We start from the raw sequence: 20,268 nt of genomic DNA on the forward strand, positions 1-20,268 counted from the left end.
CAATTAGTACTTATTTCAAATATAAGAATGCATTTGTGGCGCGGCTAAATTTAAATTAACTATGGGTGCGACTTTATACCAAATAATTTTAAATTTTTAATCAATAATTATAAATATAATCTAACAATTTATTGAATTTGTGTGCATTTTTTTAAATATAGGAAACATAAGTTCGTAGTCCTTCGAACTCGAACTCAATCGGTTGCATCGAACCAAGAGAGTGACCGTTCGCGAGCTCGGCTGTGATGCTAAAAATGCCAGCTGGAGCAAGCAACATATACGAATATATACGAACGCATTTATCGCCGCGCGGTCAGTCGTCGAAATGTTCGAGATCCGGTCGTTTTGAAAAGCAGCTCGAGCGGTCTTCTCGCGTGAAATTGAAACTGAAAAAGCCGGTAAAACTGAAGCAAGTGTGTTGTGATTGAGAATTGAGCAAAACGAAAACGGTGGCCAAACGAGCCGTTTAATGAGCAAACAGGCTGGCCAATAACCAATTACCATCAGCCATGCCATCAAGGAATCGTGATAACGCAGACACAACCGGCAGCAATTTGTTAATTTGAAACGTCGTGTGTGTTCCTCTACGAAAAAAAAACAGAGTAATTTACCAAGCATTTAAATTGCATTTGTAGCATAGCACTTTAGTTGCGCGTAGGAGGAACAGCAAGGTCGTTGGGGTCGAATGCGAATGTTTGTGATGCAAGTGACAAAATCAAAATTGGAGTAAATAGGTAGCCAGCCATTCCTGTGAGCATCTTCGCGTCGCGTAACGGTAAATCTTTGCGCCCTGCGTGTCTTTGTGTGCGTGCGTGTTTGAGTGTACGTTTTTCGGTTTTGTTTTCATCTCCTCCTTGCCGTCCTCCTTCTTCCACCTTCAATTGCCATCTCCTAATTTCCTATGCGAACGGAGAAACACGAAAAAGAAAAGTAAGTGCCGCTACTTCTATTCCTCCTATATGTGTTATTGTAAAAGATTTGCAGCCATGTGTGCCTGTGTGTGAGTGTGTGTGTGTGAGGGAGATTTCGTGTGTGCGATAGTGTGTGTGTGCAGCCTCCACCAAGCGCCGCATTTAAAGGATATTCCTAATCCGTTTTATTGATTGCAAGGCAGAAAGGAGCGGCGAAAAAAACAGCAACAACAACAACCACACAGCTGGAGTGCTCAAATTGTTTGCGTGTAACTGTGTGTGTATGTGCCTGTGTTTAGTTCTTGTTCTCGGCAATCTGTGCCGCTTTTTTTATGTTTTTATTCCCTTCCCATTTCCACTCTATCCTCATCCTCCGGGGTTGTTGTTGTTGTTGTTGTTGTCGGTGATTTAGTAGTGCCTGCTGTTTTCGTTTCATCTCTGTCTCCCTCTTATTTCCCTCTAATTCTGACTCTTGGCCGGCTTTTTGTTGTTGCTGCCCACAGATTTCCTGACAAATGTTAATTATTTATGCAACACTTCCTCTCTGCATTTTGTTATACAATTGTCCATTTTCCCTCATTTGGTTTAAATTGTATAAACACTTCCTTTAAGTCTTGAAAACTTCCTTTTTGAGAGAGAGGAATAAAAAGTGCGTATCTTCTTTCGAATTGGAAGTTCTTGTGCAAAATCATACGTTCCGTATTCAACCCACATTTCTAAATTCTTTAATTGAAAATGATGCAGAAACACAGCATAATATGAAATATTCAAAGACATATTGAAAGTTCGACATAATGATTTATCGAACTCAATTAATTTCTGTCTCGTGCAATAATTAAACGTCAATTAAAAGAACATTGATTACTTATGTGCATTCAACATTTTGAGACTTGTTTAGATACACTCGACTGAAATGTTTTTTAAGCACCTGTCGTGGTCGTGTCCAAATAAACCTTAAACTGCCGAAGTGATTGCCTTTTAAAATCACACAACCACACCTTCTTTTACCTTGTCTCTTTTTTTTTTGCCTGCTTGTTTGGGCAGCTTATCTGTGCTTATAATACGTGTACATTTTCGCTGCGTTCCATATCTCCGGTGAATAACTTCATCAGAAAATTAAGCGAAATATGCCTGGCACCTGCCCCCGTGGGCATAACTCAATAATCACATCAAATGTCGCCACTGGACTTGCAGTGCCGTGCCCCCTCCAGTTGCCCACTTCCTGGAGCAGCGGTCGCAACACCTCCTTAAGAGGTGTGTCCACTGGTCTCCCTGGTCTCGCCGGCCTCCTCAACTCCCAGATCTTGGCTGCCCAGCCTTACCAGCTCTCCCCAGCTAATGCCGCACAGCTGCGCGCCATTTAAGTCGCTGACAAGTGTTTTGCCGGCATCTCCGGAATGCGACGGATACGGTGGCGAGGTGGAGAGCCGAGAAGGAACCGCCTGCTTCCATGGTTCCTGCTGCCACAGAAGCCGCAGCAAAAAGTGGCAGCCAACATTGCTACCAATTATGCGATAAGCGGAGAGTAGCACTCTTCACAGCTCTACAGACTCACAGCTGATGCTATTTCACCTTACGATTGTGAGAAAACTTTAGGCAAATACAGTGCGGGTTAGCAAATTAGTTGCGATTCAACTTTTGCGATATTTCCGACTGGAGTTTTGATGCTCTAAAAGCCACTTTAATTATGCTGCGAGTAATTGGTCAAAACAAAATTTACATAAAAGCATAGTTGTCTCGATTTGATTTTGCACTATTATTAAGAGCCATTATAAATTTGCTTGAAATGTATACAATTATGACTGCAAAAATGGTAGAAAATTCATGGCAGTTTCCATACTTTTGAAATACAAATACAAATCCCGGGCAAAGAAAGCATAAGTCGCATTGGTGTTAACACTTCCCGCACTTTTCAATTAAAGTCCATTTTTTTTCGCACTTTGCCAGCAAGTTCGTGCAACTTGCAGGCGAACAACGTGTTAACATGGCCAAAAGCGGTGGGAGACTCGGGCTAATGAAGTGATTAGACTGCGATTTCGCTGTTGTTGTTCCCTTTAAGTGTATACGAAAAAAGCATAATAATAATGGAAAGGAAAAAAAAAGAAAAAAATGAAATTGGATGGGGAAAACTAACAAAAGGCCGCGTGCGCAGCCATCAAACGAAACGAAAAGCGTGCAACTGCAACAAAAACACCGGCAAGAACAAGAGCAGAGGAATGACCTTATATTGCAACTGCAAGTCAAACAAAGGGCCGCTAATGGGTGGCATTGAGGGGGCTCCTCGCCTCGCAGGGCAGGAAGGTGTAGTCCCGGCCGAGGACCGAGGTCCGGTCGATGCCCATCGCCCAGTGCCCATTGGAGTCCGCTCTTCGAACGGAGCGGCCACTGCGGGGCAATTGGGCCAAAAACATAAAAATCAGTCAAGAGTCGCCTTCGCCAACTCCGTTCAGCATTAAAAGCGACAAACAAACAAACAGAACGGACACTGAGCCAAAAAAAAGATGCATCCCCATAAAGATAATCACAGATATAAAGTGGGACTTATGGTACTGATAGGCATATATGTGTATCTTAATAGTTGAGTTGTAAAACAAGGCTGGAAAACAAAATAAATCTTACACCGAAAAGTTGGTGAAGTTTATTACATTATTCTTAAAAATGCTACACTTTTTTTGTTGATAGTTTAAATGTGGAATAAAAATGAAATGCCATATACAAATCTTAAATTCTTAAAGTCATAGGGCGAACATTTTTAAAGGTATTACCCTTGGTATTTCTTGCTGTGGACAAACAGGAGTGTGCAACTCCCCTACTGGGAATGGAAATGGGAGTGGGACTGTCGACTGACGGACTGCAGGCTGGGGAATACGAATGGCACTGTGACTGGGCATCGTACTCGAAATAGCACTCGCAGTGGAGCTGGATCTGGATCTGGACCTGAAACCTGGACACTCGCATCCAAAAGGCCGCCCGTGCGAGCGCAGGCAGCGCTAAAATCGATTTTCTCGCAAACTTGGCCAGGACGGGCAGCCGCAGGCCAGCAACTACTCGCTGTCCTCGGCCCTCAGTGCTCTGCCCTGCTCCACATTGCCCCCCATTCCCATGCCCATTCCCAATCCCACTTCCAATCCCAGTCCGCCTGCTCCTGCTCCTGAGCCTCCTGTTATTCTGGCTGTAATGGATATGGTCGAGGCGCGCGCGGTTTCGTACCCGAGATCCTCGTGGATTATGCGGATGTACTGCGTTTGACCATCAAAATGTAATGGTCAAAAGGAATTTTTTTTTTATTTTTTATTCGCTTGTTTCCAGCTTTAAGGGAAATAAAGGAGTTTTTAGATTTCAACATTATTATTTGTAGAAAACAGTGGTGTTTATGAAAAGAAGAAAAATTGCTTAACAATTTTATTCCATTTTCTAACAATCGAATTAAGTTTTGTGTTTAAATCGCTTTTTAAGCAAAGGATATTGCATAGTCGTTAGTAAGCTCCACTTTGCCTCACTTACTGGTTAATGATGATGCCGCTAATGATGATTCCTTTGATGACGATGATGATGATGACGGTGCGGATGATGCGGCGACCACGGTTTCGCTGATTTCGCTGCTGGGGTCTGCTGGTGCAGCTAAAATTGCAAGTCAAACTGTCGTCGCTCGGCGTTGTTTAGTTGTTTTACCCGTGGCATGGCGCTGCTCCCTCCTTCTCCCTCTCTCTCTCTAGCCCACTCTTTGCTCTCCCTCTTTCTCCGCCTTGGTAATTGCAATTGCAATTTTCTCCAACTGCAGCAAGTCCGGCTCCTCGGACTCCATCTCCATCTGCGGCTCCTGCTCATTCTGCTCCTGGGGGTTAGTAAATCTGCAAATTGCATTCGACTAGCGAATTTAGTAGCGGAGTCAAGTCCATTGCTCTGAGTTATTTAATTTGGGTTATAAATAAATTTGTTTAAAGCAATAATTCGCCTTCCGCTGCGGGAAGGTAACAAAACAAAAAAAGAAAGGATGGGTTTCGATGTAATGTTTGTTCAGGATCTATAAAACGTTTGATTTTATTGGATTACTTTATGCCCAGAATGCTTGAAAACGGTTGAATAAGAGAAAAATAAGTTAAGACAAACATTTTACATAATTGCCGATCTAGTAATAAAGGCAAACATGATTCTCGCTGCACTACATCTTCGAAATCACAATTTTCTTGATGTTTCCAAACAAACAGCAGTTTATAAGTCTCTGCAATAATCAGTTCTGAGTGCCACACTCGCTGACTAACGAATGGTACTAATTGAAATCATATTGCATCCACAGGCTGGCGGCAGAGTGGGAGGGGGTGGGGTTTTCAGGGCGGACGGAGGTGGAGGTGGGCTGTCAGGAGGCCAAACCAATTCCCGTGAAGAACAACATAATTCGAGGCCAGCAGGGGTGAGGGGCAACTATGTGATATGCTGCAGCAGTGCAGCATCCAAGACGGGAATCTAGAATCGAGAATCTAGACACGCAAGCAGCAGCAGCAAAAGCAACAGCATTTGCATTTCGCCCGGACAGCAATTACCGAAGCTGGCTCATGATGTTGGCCTCATGATTCTCGGCTGGCCTGAAGCCTTTGCCACCTGCTTGTCTGGGAAATCTCTGGGTGTCTTCCCCTGCTCGCCGAGACCCATCATATTTGCAGACGCGGCCAAGATAATAGCACTAAAGTTGCAGTTAGGGCAACTTGAAGTCATGACTAGCATATGAAACTGTATTTGTGTAAGTTTAAGGCCTTGAAGGTACTTTTTCACAAATTTGAACACCACATTTTCCCTATATGTTATGCTATTATCTTGACCGCCACTGTGACTGCGTGTGTGTTCCCAGCAGCTCAACTGACGTGACTGTCAATAGAAGGAAGGGCAGTGCGAGGGGCATGGAACGGAGAAGCGCTTCGCGTTTTCATGTTTTTCAAGTTGTCTGCAAACGACACCCAGCGACGTCGCCTTTTGCACTGATTTTTGCCTTGGCGCTGCTCTGCAGGCTCATCAGAGAAAAACAACAACAAATCAACAGCGGCGGGGCATCAATGACAACCAAACAACAAGCAGCAAACAAAATCACGAATGGAAGATATGGCAGTTGTTTCCGACTTGGAGATACCCATGGTATTACTTGATAGATATCTCTTCAAATTGAATATCTAAAAGATGTAATTGTATCTTGTGGATGCGATATTACGGTTTAAAACAAATGAAGTATAATTTTAGCATTTAATTGTAAATTGAAAGATCTTTAGCTGAAATACCAAAAGAGAATCTATCTGTAATAGATCTTAAAACACCTGTTTGCCATGGCATCTAGAAAGCCAATATACCTTGTGTATCTATGAGATACAAGGACGATGATGACGACGAACGACATCGTTTTATGGAGGGTAGACCTTGGGCTGCATCTTGCAACCCTTTATGAATCCCTGTACCCATTCCATGCCATATATCCTGTGTATATAAGGATGGAACCCGCATCATCTCATTCAAAAAGAGAGCTTTGCTGCATTTTTGCTTCTTCCTCCGCTGCTCTTGTTGCTCTTCCTGTTGTTGTTGTTGCTGCTGTTGATGTTTTTGTTTATTTTGTGTTCCGAGTTGTTGTTGTTTTTGCCATTGCTTTAATTATTGTTCCATTTCGTCTGGCATTTGCCGCTGCACTTTTTCTTCATGTTTTTCTGTTGTTTTTTCATCAGTTTTTGTTTTGGTTCTTGTTTTTTTGTTTTGTTTTTATTTTGTTTCATTGCAGTTCTTCTGCATTTCACAGTGATGAGGAGCGGGCGAAGGGAGGGGGTGAAAATAATACAATAGGCGCACCGAATCACTTAAATCATTCACAGCTTGGGGCGGATGTGTAATGGATACGGCTGATTGAAGAGGGAAATAGTCATGTGGAGCACAAATGCATCAGTTTCTGCAGGGTTTTTTATTATTATCGGTGATTTTCGATGGCACTTCACCACTAGATTTGATTGGAACTTGCTTAGATAAATTAAGTCGTGTTTTTGAAGCATTCTTATGGCTTAACTTGGTCTTAAAAGTGCATTTCAAATTAATTATCATGCTTAGTCAATATACCTAGAAAGTCTAGTACCTGCTTGAACCCGGGTACCTGTTATCGAGTGCCCACCGTAAGAGGCTTAGTCCAAAAAACACTCTGCTCAATTGGTTGCGCTCCACTCACTTGATAAGATCGTTGATCCATTAATTCGTTTCGGCGCTCGGTTATTTTTTGTGATCTCTTGCCCAAATCCTCTTTTTTTCGACAGTGAATGATGCCAGTTGGTGATTCATTTTCGACTTTTGTGCGATTACTCCTCGCATTGTTTGTTCTGTGGGGGAGATTCTAGCATGTAATTATTTTAAAGCGTTTTCCACTTTTTTCCATTTTTTATTTATTTTTTTTGTTTTGCTATTAAATGTCTGTGGAAATGCAATTGCAACGATGCTGCCGACTCTCACCCGTGAACTTCTAAAATCCAAAGCGAAACCCAACCGCCCAAAAACATTTCACTTTTCTTTGTGCCAAAACGAGTAAAAACAAAACTCACAGAAAAAAAAAAGAAAACTCGAAATGAAATAAAAGAAAAACACAAATAAAATGCAAAAGTTCGAAGCCCCCGGAACGCTTTTGCCGCTTACTTTAACTGCCACGGCAAAAGGAGCAGCAGCAGCAGTAGCGGCAGGAATAATACAAAATAAGAGCCGAACGAAACGAAATAAACAAATCAAAATGGAAAAGGACGAACCTCGAATGCAGCCAGGACCTGCTGCTGCTGGAGTTTTCCAGGCTCCGCGGCGAACTGCAACGTTCCAGATATATTCCCATTGCAGCACGGCGAAAAATAATATTGTCAATGAAAATATCTGCAATAGTTGTAGAAACTTGCTCAGAAAGCAGAGTTTCAACAACGTGTAAAATTAAAACTAAATATATTTAGAAATATATATATATTCAATTGTGATTATCATTTTAAAGCATCGGTATTAAAAAGTGTTAACCAATTTTTTTTCTCCGTGCCTTTGTTAGCCATTTTTGTGTGACTTAAATTGCATTTTATTTCTGCAACGTTGCAAAACATTTATTTACTTTCATGGTTTGTTGAGTATTTGCCAAGCCACAAGGAACTACTGCAACGAAACGAAAAGGCATGAAATTCGCCAAGGATAAGCACGATGATGATGTAATGATGACGATGTGGCAGTGGCAGTAACAGAGGCAGACGACGACGACGACGTCGGAGTTTCAAACAGGAACTGTTGACTGCTTTTGAACTTGTGCGTCGTCGTCCTCGGCAATTGCATCCTTAGACAATGACGCGTCCATAGAAGGCGGCAGCAGAATGAGTTGAATTCACCGAGTTGCAGACATTTTGACAAGCGACAGTCCTCTTTTTTTTTATAATTTTTCTGTTTTTTTGGCGGTTTGGCAAGGGTTTGCCTTTAAGTAGCAAGCGGATTTGGCAAAGGGCTGCGAATTGTTATTATATTCATATTTATAAGTCCCCCTTTTCAATAAATATTAATTCTAATTACGAAAATTATGTTACTTTTAGGTTTCGAAGACCAAAATATTGATCAACTATATTTTTCTACCTGACAAATTGTAAGTAACATTCCTAATTCTTTGCACTAATTTTTAAGCATATAGAATAAGAAGTATTCAAAGCGTCGTTTAATAAGCATATTTTGCTTTGGGAAATTTGTTGTCGGGCGGATTACTCAGATGAAGATTTTTCATCACGCCGTTCGGATTGAAATTGATGAGGCCTGTGCCCCGAAAGTTGCCTCTGCTGCCGCAATTATGCGCTAATTAAATGCTACATAATTTTTTGAATGCCGAAGACAACTAAAAAATGCATAACATATGTTGTGCAGGCCGAAAACGCTGCGCTCGGTATCTCAAGTCGTCTGGGTATCTCAAACCCGACGAAGAAGCCGGAGAACCAGAACCACCGCTTTTATGCCCTGTGTCTGGGTGAATTGTGGCCTCATGCCTCGGGCTCGGGGCACAAGAAACAATTTTCAGTTGAGGCACACACAAAGAAAAACGAAGCAGCAGCGGCAGTGGCAGCCATAACCATAACATGTTTTCTTATTAATTATAGTTTACGCAATGCAGGGGACAGGCCGAAGACAACAACAGTCACAGTCACTCAGTGATCGAGACTGGCTGGCAGGAAGCTCGACTTGACCATGTGCTCCTCCTCCGGCTGCAGATCCTCCTCTAAAATAACAAAAAAGAAGAAAGAGTTCACTTAATTTGACGCACAAATGTCAGTCACAAGATGTTGTTGAACCGCGTCAGTTGGTCGCTTGGTCGGTTGGCTTGGAGTTTTTCGGTTCGTTCGCCTTCACAGCCCGGCTGCCTGTCGTTACTTTAGTTGTGAAAATAACTCAATAACTAATCCTTTTTGATGGTAGAAAAGGGTTGCTTGTTTGCCCAGGGCATTCGGGTAAGTCCAGGCGAAGCATGTGGCAAGAGCCATCACTACTCACCAGAGCGGCGGACTTGACAATAAAAATTATCATAATTATATTTAAATTAATATGCAACAAGGCCCGAAAAAAAGAAAAAAATAACACAAGCCGGCAATTTCCGCGCGCCGGACAAATTACAGGAAATGCCAAACACCAAAGGGTTGCTTCTAGCGGTGTGCGTTTTTAAACTGTTTATATTAATTAGGAACCCGGAGTAGCTTCACACTTCGAGAACAAGTCCATAGAAGTCGCACCCACGCGGGACCATAAACGTATAGAAATCCATTTATGACACGGCCTTCGCGGAAGGGGAACATATTTCATATGACTGTTTCAGTTGAATGATTTCGTTTTCACACCTTTCAATCAATGAAACAGAAACATACACTTTAAAAAATTAAGGTTTCTAAAGTACTATCCAATGTTTTGTACAAATATTGCTGTAATACAGTTTTCTCGATAATCCCGAGCGGGCTTAATGTCATTATCGCTGCTCAAACTTCATCTATTGGAAGTCAAGAAGTTGTTAAGCCCATCGACAGACTGAAAGAGACTCTAAGCCCCTTTCGACTCGGTTCCAGCCAATCGGAGTGAACACACGATGGTGGGGCAAATTAATCTGTGAGCAAGACAAATAACCAAAACTTATAACAAATGCGCACGACATTAATTATGCAAACCGAAACAGAAACAAAGAAGAGACAACAAAGCGGACTAAATTGTTCAGTTTGCTTTATCTATCTAAATCATGAGCGGCATTTTAAAAATCATTAATCATCGATGCTGATGAATCAGGCGACGTGAGCAGAGCACAGCAAGGCGAATTCGATTCGAAATAAAATAGGATTTAGCATAAGTTATGTCGGGTTTGAAATTAAATAATTAAAATCACATTGCTGGCCCAGCCGCCGTACGTTGAATTAACTTAATTATTTAATTTATTCCCATTGAGTTGTCATCAAAAATGCAATAAAAAGGCCGAAATCCGAAAAACTACAAACTACATTTGTCAAAGCCGCCGCTCATCGGGCTGAAATTAAGAATTTGCATAAATTTGCAATTGAATTGCATAGAGCGTGGGAGTCGACAATATTAGTTTTTAATTGCCATATAAATTATAAATAAATTCACGCTTCTCTCGCGCAGGCATTGCAAACGTGAATAGTTTGCATAAATTATAACCACTCTGAACTCAACCTGAGTGACTGACTGACTGACACCTGGCCAAAGAATTGGCCGAAAAATGCATGACAATGTAAATTAATTAAAATATTTATAAGCTTGTACCTGCGAGAGGATGTGGTGCAGCTAATTGATAATTAAACGAGAAGTGGGGGTGGAAAAAAATAACTAAAATATTTAAAGATTACTACATTTTTGGATGATAGGTCAATATTAACAAAAGCATATTAAGCAAAAAATAAAACATTAGTTCCCACACTAGGCAATACTTGCCATTTAGCTCTGGGCTTCATTAGTTTAACCTCTAAAATTGTTTATTATTTATGACTTTCATTAGGCTTAACTGCTATCCTCTTTTTTCAACAACATTTACAAGCATTTAAGCACTAAATAAAAAACAACTAACACAACAAACGGATAAAGCTTTGTTTACATTACGAAATTCATGTTAGATTTATTGGGTTTTTCGTTTTTATGTCATTATTGCTGCGGGGATGGTCTATAATTTATTTAATGATGCTTTTAATGTGGCTCGATTGGAGTTTTTGTTTTGTTTGGTCGACACTCATTTTCGCGTGGCCATAATAATATTGTTTAGTGGGGCTTTGGGCTATTTGCATTGCATTTTACCCACCATATGCATAATGAGTTTAATTGTCGGTCCGTTACTTAATTGAATACATTAATAACAAAAGCCCCGATCGCGTTCCGCAACGATGTGTGTGCTTATGTGGATTACAACTCTTGACATTTAAGCCCCGTTTTCGAGTCAAATTAAAAGCAAATAAAAATCCGGCGACAGCGACGACGGACCGAGCAGCAAACCACATTGTTGGCTTCACATACATGGCTAAGAGACAGCGATTTAGATAGCAATAAAATGCAGCTCACCTCACTGAACTGCACATGCTCCATTACCAATTCAGAAATCTTTAGGCCGTGCGGCTAGAGAGCAATGGGGAAGCATGTTGCAACAACCACGTCAACAACATTAGAGGAGTCACGAACTGCGGCAGGAACACGCTGCAGCAGCAACAGTGCAACAGTGCAACCGCAGCAGCGATAGCAGCAATATCAAAAGCAAAAGCAACATCGGCAGGAGCAGCAGCAGCAGCAGCTAAATTGTAAACATAAACAAAACATTTATGACTATTTACAGTTGAGCCCAAGACTTGAACTCCAACTGCCATCGGTTTCCATTTTTTTCTGTTTTTTTTTTTTTTTTTTTCAGGGCGGGGGTTTCTTGTACGTGAGCAATATCTCTAGTTGTTGCTGTTGCTGCCCCGTAGATGTTGCTGATGAAGTTCAATGAGTTTTCGGGTGTGAAAGGGTCAATTGTGTAAATAGAAACGGAAAACTGTGAACAGCAAACACACAGCTACATGCAACAAGAACAACAGCGGCAGCAGCGCAACCGAAATCGAACATGGAAAATGTAGAAGGGGTAAATGCAGGGATTGCAACGGGGTCGAAAGAACTCATAAAAATATCACACGCATATAGGAAAAGCATTTGCGATAAGCATATTGCACTATGCAAACAATCAGGGACAAATACAAACAGACAGCGAGCACACACAAACGGAGCACCTAGAATGCAGATACAGTGGGCACACGAATAAGTGGATTAGAAAAAAAAATACCTTATACGTTTTGTACTAAATGGTGAAAAAAATGAGATAATAAGGGAAACTTTTATTGAAGGAAAGTGAAAGATATTGTGATCGGTTCTTCTAATTTATCCAATCAAAATCTATTAGCCATTTCTCCCACTTAGCGAGGAATCACTGTTTACAATAAGGTTCAATTGCCATCGAAAATGGGAGTGGGGGTGCAATAGATATAGCGAGGGACATTGGGTTTTTATATTGGGCCAGACAGACCGCCGCTTTTTTATGATGCAATTAAACATTGTGTTTAATGCATTTGTAAATAATAAATAAAAAACATTTACTACAGCAATCACGATAATGCAGCCAGGGGCATTTCAGTTCGGCGGGGCAGCGATAACGCGATAATGAAGTTGAAGTTTCGAATGCCTCTCACGTGGCGAGCTGCTTTATTTGCCAACAGGAAATAAAATTGCCATAAAAACCACTCCGCCTCTGTCTCATAAATGCATATAAATTATGACAGTAAATACGATGGTGGGAGATGGTGGGGGGTAGCTCATCTTATCTAAGCCCGGCCTTTTAGTCCAGCTGGTTGAGCATTTGACGAGGCAATTTGGTTTTTTATTGCAGCCATCAATTGTCATTATAATCGGGCATTTAATGGCAACTCTTCAGTTCTGGCCCACATGTTTGCTCTACGCCTTTTTCCTCGATTTTTCCGAAAAAGCTTCTGCTAATTGATTTTGAAGTGTGGGCTTCCATTTGACATGCATAATCTGCATTTAAGTGTCTTGGGCGCCAGCGTTGACAATTGACATGGGATTAGTTTCGGGTTGAACAATAAAAATTAATCCTAAGTGGCTTTGAAAATATAACGAATTTATTGAGCTCCACTGCCAATTCGTGCGTGTTGTACAATTTTTGAGCTGGGAATTATCACTTTATTGCTTTGAAATGCTGTCAAGGGATTTATTTGGATTTTCTACGCTCTGTAATAGTTGGAGAAATTTTATAATAATTTGCTAGAAAATCGCAATGAAAGTTGGATTGGCTTAGTTTACTTGCCGTGAAATACCTTGAGAACAATAGAAAGATTAACTGAATATACATTTTGAAGTTGTTTAAGCCTTTGCCCATTTAGTTACTGAGTATTTAATCAAAGGTTTGCTTGTGGCTGTCGAGTTTCATCAAAGGTTTCCCGCACTTACGAGCCATTTGCATATTCGACTGCCTTCAAGGGGTCCTGCGTTAGTCCTTTATCCTGCGGTGCAATCAATGCAGTTCCCCCTTGCTTTTTTTATTGCCTGTTTTTTTTTAGTATGTGCGTGGCAGGATGCAAATGCAGCAGGATCAACAATAGAGCTGTCAAAGATGCAAATGTCGAGTGTGTGCGTTGTTTTTTCCAACCTCTTAGTGGGGTTCTCAATCGATTCGCATCCGCAGGCTACTTTGGGACTCATTGTTTTGACTAGCAAAACAAAAAGCAAACCCCAACCCTTCCCATGCGTGTGAGCCTGGGTTAATTGAAACCACTCGCAGGGAGAGGACTCAATGTCACATAATACTCAATCAAATTAGGGCTCAAGTTGACTCAAGTAATTAAATCTAAAAACAACAATTGCCGCACTTGAAACCCAAGAAGAGCCAGCCACGGCACGCACACACTTCGGGGTAAACTAGCCGTAAATAGCAACAATTTTCATATTAATTTTCATAATTTTCCAATGTTGACAGCAGAGTAAACACAAATACACGTTGGCAAACAAAGGGCAAGGAGCGCAAGGCATCGAAAGGAGCAGGAAAAAATGTGTAAGGGATACTCGGGCGACACAGGACAATGGGGGTAAAACACTGAACCTTGGTCACTTGTTGGTCAACGGCAACCTGCTGTGAGAATGTGAGTGTGTGTGGGTGTGGCGTATCTATGTATGCGGCGACAATTTGCCTAATAACAGTGGGCCAAAAGTAAGTGAGGAGATCGGGGCTGTTTGCCTTGCCTTTCAAACCTATTGGGCAACCCGTCCTCCTGCCTTGCGGTTAGTTTGAACTGTTGACTTTGCGGTGAGCACTTTAAATTGATTAAGTTGAATTTGTCTAGCGGCGCCACCGCCTTGCGGTCTTAACCCACCTGTGCCCCCAGCCACCAGAGTCACTGGCTTCACAACCCGTGCATCCCAGTCGTATACTTAATGCCACACAAACTGCAGCTGCTCTTTGATTAATTCATGTGTGGAGTGCGGCATAGAGGCAAGGCGACTGCTCTGCGACTCTGTAACAACTCGTGAGACATTAAAACACTTGAATGCCAAAAAACTTTGCAGCAATTTGTGTCGACTTGGCCAGAAGGAGTTTTCAAGCTAGAGTTCGCGTTCGCGCTCGACTTTTGCTGAAGCCTCAAACTCTGACTCTGCACGGGAAAAAACATTTCTTAGAAATGATTAATATTCCAAAAGAATGCTTAAATATTCATATTGAAGTTATAATTTGCATTAGCAGATCCATCCGTTTTATATATGCATCTAGAATGTGGGAGACCTTTTGGCTCCCTATGACGATTAATTTTTCCTAATCCAAACTATACACTTATTTCTCTCTGTGTCCCGTCACTTTGTCTGGCTGGCAAAAAACTTTCCAAGTCAAGCGTTGAAATTAAACTTTAGAGCGAAATTGTGAGTGCCCCAGACAACACAACTAAAGTTACAAGTCACACAACAAAGGCAGTCAAGTGAGCGGACAAGAGCATCCTGGATACAGGGACAAAAAACGGGGATGGGGGGCAGCTGACAATGAGTTGAGAGAATGTCATCCCAGCCGAAAATTAATTTTCCAACGCCCAGAATGAACACACACACCTCATCAACTTTGTCATTTTTGCGTATTTTGCTCGTTGCTCCACTTAAAGTTGTTGCCCCTTAAAGCGCTGCTCACCTTGTCGAGCGATTTTTGTGCAACGTCATTTCATGCTTGAACACGACGAGCTGACCAGAAGTTGTAAACTGTGTTGCAAAGAAGATGGCCCGAAATGAAACTTTTGCTGGCCAAACTAACTAACCACAAGATTCCTCTGGCCGACAGTCTGCCAACTTCTCCGCTTTCTCCGCAGCCTTACTTGAATCATTCTACTCCCTCCTTCCACGTAACTCCACTCTACTCCACTGGCAATCATATCAAAGTGTCAATGTACATGGTCAGCCTGCCTTGGACTTGCACTTTGCATTTGGTCAGCACGAAAACTAACTCAAACACGAGAGAAAAATGTGGTTCAAATGAAAGGGGACCTTAGGATACTCTTTGAATATTAATGTATTGCACTAAACTCTTTATTAATGCTAAGCTAAGAATTCTATGTAAATAAATAATCTAACTCTCTCTTTTCATTTCAGTTGAACTCAAAACAGACACTGGCGCACAAAAGAACCTGTCATCTAGAACATTAGAGGTATGTTTGTAAAATCTAAAAACTAAATTTAATTTGAATGCTTATTTTCTGAACTGCTTTAATGAGTTCCTCTGGGTTAAATAGGTTACCATCTGCTTGTTCGCTTTTTTTTTTTTAATTCAATTTACCCTTTTTTTTGTTGGTTCTTTTCTTAAGCGCTGTAATTAATGTCTTGTGGCCTCGACGTCAAGTGTTCACTGTACTTGGCGAGAGTACCTATTTCATCCGCTGTAGTTGCCTTCTGCTGAAGAGCCCACCATGTCTGGCATGAGCCTACAATCGACGACGCCTCCACACACTCCACACATCTGGCTCACCACTATCCTTGCCTGGAGCCCCCAATACCGCCCCCCACACCTCCCCATTTGGGGCGCCCCTCTCCCACGCCCCCTTTGTCGCCCAGTCTCTTTCTTGTCCTGATTCCCGCGCTCCGGCTACAATTGCAATTTGTGCACTTTACGCTGCCAGTTTGAAAATTGTGCACACATTCATGGGGCAAAGTGGGAGGGGGAGGGGAAAGCGTGGGCGGGGTGGCGAGAGTGGGGGCAAAATGTGGAGAGACAGTCTGAGTGAAATTTTTGTATCTTGGCGAGTTTGCGCGCAAAATGTTCCAGCTTGTCGTTGCACTTGAAAAATATTGTCATTTATTCGTTACTAATGAGTTAACATTTTAAAACTGTTAACTGTTAACACCACATATTAAATGGTTTATTTCGAGAGCTTATTCCAGTTAATAGTTAATTTGAGTTTCAGTCAAATTTCCTTTGAAATGCACTATTGATTTTCTCCTCCTGTACTCTCGACCAAATCTGCTAGTCATTGTCGACGTTGTCGCCCGAGATGGGAGCGTGCAACTCTAGCTGCTGCATGCCACATAGTTGCTTCTCACTTGAAAAAGTTGCTCATTCTTACACACTTTATTTTTGGTGCACTCCGGGTTTCAGTTCAGTTCAGTTCGTTGTTTGGAGTTTGGGTTTTTGGCTTCGATCGCTGTTCCCTTGTTGCACTTACAACTTGGAACATTGTTTCAGCACTTAAGCGACACACACACCACTGGCGAACTAAGCAACTGGCGACCAGGTGAAAGAGGTGGGGCCAGAGGTGGAGGTGGAACTGATTGAGGGGGATCGGTATCCAAAAAAATAAAGGGGAAGAGAAGGGAAGAGCGGGTAGTGGAGATGAGCAGGACAACAGCATATACCCTGCCCCCCACAGAGATGTGTGCGCTCAAATGTTTAAACATTGTGGCAGCCGCAGGAAAAAGTGGGTGGGGTTACCCCACAAAAGCAATCCCAAAAACTGAACCCAAAGTGAACCAATCCACACACAGATTCAGATTCGAGCAAACACACTCACACACACACACACAGAGTGAGAGCAACGAGATGCTGGAGCCTTTTGTTTGAAGTTTGTCTTCGAATGGAAAACTTTTGTGAAAATTAATTACGAATTCGTGAGGTCAATCGTTTTTCGGTGATAATCGAGTGGGTGCCAAGCTGCGGAGGGGGAGTTTTCCTGGGTACGAGTTTATGGGTAGGTGCAGGTTGTTTAAAATCGCTTTACAGCAGGGGGCGGCAGTCCCTCCTGTCCATTCCCCCCGCTCTCTTTTGGATGCCATGCTGAGTGTGTGCGAGTTCGAGTGCATTTTTTGGTATTCTCACTTCCTCCTTGGCATTTTCCAAAACACTCTGCCGCATCATCGGCAGCCAAATGGATTTTTGGGAGGATCCCATGTGGGCTTCTTTGAATAAGCTTCCAAAAGGATGATTGATTAACTTTTAAAAAATATAATTTAATTTATACAGCTTTGTTCTAATAACTATCAATATTCTATAGAAAGTGTAGATATCTTAAAGTCTAGCTTCCCTAAAGTTCTACCCTTCATTGTTTGGCAGTTTGTTTTTTGCTGTTGGTTTGTAATTTGGTAATTTGCAGTTTTGTCGTCGTCAACATTGTCGTGCCAAAGATTTTATAATTTTCTTCAGAATTTCGGAAGTGGCTCCCACTGCTGGTGCTGCTGCTGTGGCAAAGTTGCAAAGCTGCTGTGCTGCAATTTCTGTTGCTGCTGTTGCATTTTGCATAATTTTCCATTTGGCTGTGGCTTGGGCTTGTTGCGTGTCTGCCCCGGCAAGTCGTGAGGCGTAATTAAAGAGTTTATTTTATGATTTGCTGTTCGTTGCTGCCGCTGCTGTTGCTGCATCTTTTGCTCCTTGCTGGATGCCTGGGTGGCCCGAAAGTCGAAGTTGATTTTCCAGATGAGCGTCTTTTTCCCAAAGGTGCCTCGCAGCTAGTCGGGCATGGCATGCAGCAGCCCATGGCATTGGGGAACCGAGGAGTGGCGGAGTGGAGTCCCAGCCAGCCGGGCTGTGAGGCAGCCAGCCTTTGACGTTGTCATCGCACTTGTCAGCGGCACGACATTGTCCCCGCAAATCCCCGATCCGAAAACGTTTTCGTGTCCTTTGCCAGGGCCTCGAGCCATTCGATGATGCTGTGTCGTCGTCTTGTTTGCTTTGGCATATTGGGGAGACATCCTCGACAGGCACTAATTTTAACTAAATAACTTTGATGAGTTGGCTTTCGGGCCGTAAGGCTTAAGCCAACCGAGAACCTTTGCTCTCGAACCCCGAGCTTAACCTTTGTTTAACCTTTCTTAAGCTGCAATCGTTACTTTTTTTTTTGTTGTTGTTGTTTTGGTGCGCCCAACATATTTGTTTAGGTGTTCGATGGGATGTCCTTTAGGAAAGGATTGTATTTGTATATTTAATATATTCAACGCACATATGGCGTCGACTGGAAAACGAAAAACCAAACCCCTGCCTAAATGCTTTAATTAAATGAAATCTCATGGTTTTCGGATGGATCAAGGGGCGGAGTGGGGGGATACAGGACATTGGCCGGTCCTGTAACACGTTTCACAGTTGCACGCACAACTATGCGAGATGCTGGTCCTTCGACGGCGAAGGATGGAGTCGGGGTAATGGCGGAGCACCCATGAAACCCATGGAACCCATGGAGGGTTGTCAGAGGTCTGGCATTCAAAAATTGAAAAACCAAAATTTAAGCTGGGCCAGCTTTTTGAATTTATGACCAAATGGCACACACTCACATGGAATACGCATGGGAATGCATGTAAAAACTATAAAGGATCAGCACAGCCATATAGAGTAAGGGGTGCCTGGTTGGGTTGCGGGTAGTTTTCCATGCCCATTTTTGGGGTGGCGATTGCGTAACGCCACGTAATGGCATGAGCAACGAACATATATTATATGCGGCGGGACAGAAGGGAGCATCACCATGTAGGAATGGAAAATACATTTGATTAAAAGTTGATAAATTACCTCTAATACATTAGAGCACACAAAATCGGAATTTGCTTGCATGTGCAGCGAAAAACTATTCAAAGTGCCTCAGTTGTAAATAACTAGGTAGTATAAAAGAGTTTTTAATCGGATATTACTTAGAAACGTAACTATCCTTTACATCGCTCACTGCTTAAAATACCCTAATTTCAGGCACAACCTATTTCAAAAAGTCCAGACAATAGGAACCTGTTCATTTCCTGGCGATTCAGAAAGATAATTTTCCGTACCACTTTCTAATTACTTTGTGTCGCTTCCTCCCACTGCAAATCCTCTTCGATTGCTGCACTTTCGATGCCCAGTTACCTAAGCAGGTATTTCGCATTGGCTCAATGAAGATACATGCCTTGGCAATGGACGCACACTACCTCCTTAAATCCCAAAACCAAAATCGGAGACTGGAGGGACAGGATATGCCTCCTATCTCCATCTGCTGGCATAATGTGACACGTTTCGGGGTTGTTTCCTAATCCCAAAACGAAGCAGAGGCCAGAACGCAGAGAGTGGGCTCTTGGGCTAGGGGAATGTGCCACAACCTGACACTCTGGTGTCAGAGTTGTGAAATCAGGCAGCAAAAATTGCTCGGCTTACCTGAGCAGCAGCAGCAGCAGCAACTCTTCATATCCCATATGTATCCGTATCCAAGGGATACAGTCGGAGCAGCAGCTGTAAGATGGACACACAAAAAGACAATTATTCATGTATGCATTGGACTATAATGCTCTGCTCAGCTTGAAACTCACCCGAATGGCTTAAATAGCTTGAATGGCCATGCAGCATTTCACTTTGCATTATGTAAAACATTTTCACAGGCGACAAACATTTGCATGATTAACCATAATTGAAAATCCGAAAGAGACAACGGCGGTGGCAGTGGCAACGGCTGCCTTCCTGGATCGTAAGTCCAATCAGTAGCGCTCCATTCAACTCAATTTATTACGCATGCCAGGCAGCCAACCTTCGGATTTCGGATTTCTCAACACTTCAGCTGCCCAGCTACTCAACTCCCCAACTGTCTTGTCCAGTAGTGAGTCATTTCAGCTTGGTTTAGTTCAGCCAACTTGAGTGGAGTCACCTACGGCTGGGTGGAGATTTGCTTTTCCGACTTTCGGTGCATTTTTCCCATTTGGAGTCCACGCCCTTTTCGGCTGCCTTGAAATGCGATGAGGTTGGTCTCTCATTCTCCGGGGTCCACTAAGGTTGACTTTCAAAGGTTCGACTCGAAAATTGTTAGAAAGTTGAGAGCCTATCATCGTGTAATAATTATAGCCATAATTT

General features: G+C 42.4%; 1 protein-coding gene across 3 annotated transcripts in view; it reads left to right on the forward strand.

Moving 5' to 3' along the window:
* The first annotated feature begins 302 nt into the window (after positions 1-302).
* Positions 303-20,268, forward strand: part of LOC6607388 — a 149,046-nt gene continuing 129,080 nt past the window's right edge. For all 3 annotated transcript variants that reach the window (XM_032720422.1, XM_032720423.1, XM_032720424.1), the window contains exons 1-3: positions 303-930; positions 8,474-8,523; positions 15,576-15,631. The gene's annotated coding sequence lies outside the window, so the exon portion shown is untranslated. The remainder of the gene's footprint in view (positions 931-8,473; positions 8,524-15,575; positions 15,632-20,268) is intronic.

Source organism: Drosophila sechellia, chromosome 3R (assembly GCF_004382195.2).
Source record: "Drosophila sechellia strain sech25 chromosome 3R, ASM438219v1, whole genome shotgun sequence".
NCBI lineage: Eukaryota > Metazoa > Arthropoda > Insecta > Diptera > Drosophilidae > Drosophila > Drosophila sechellia.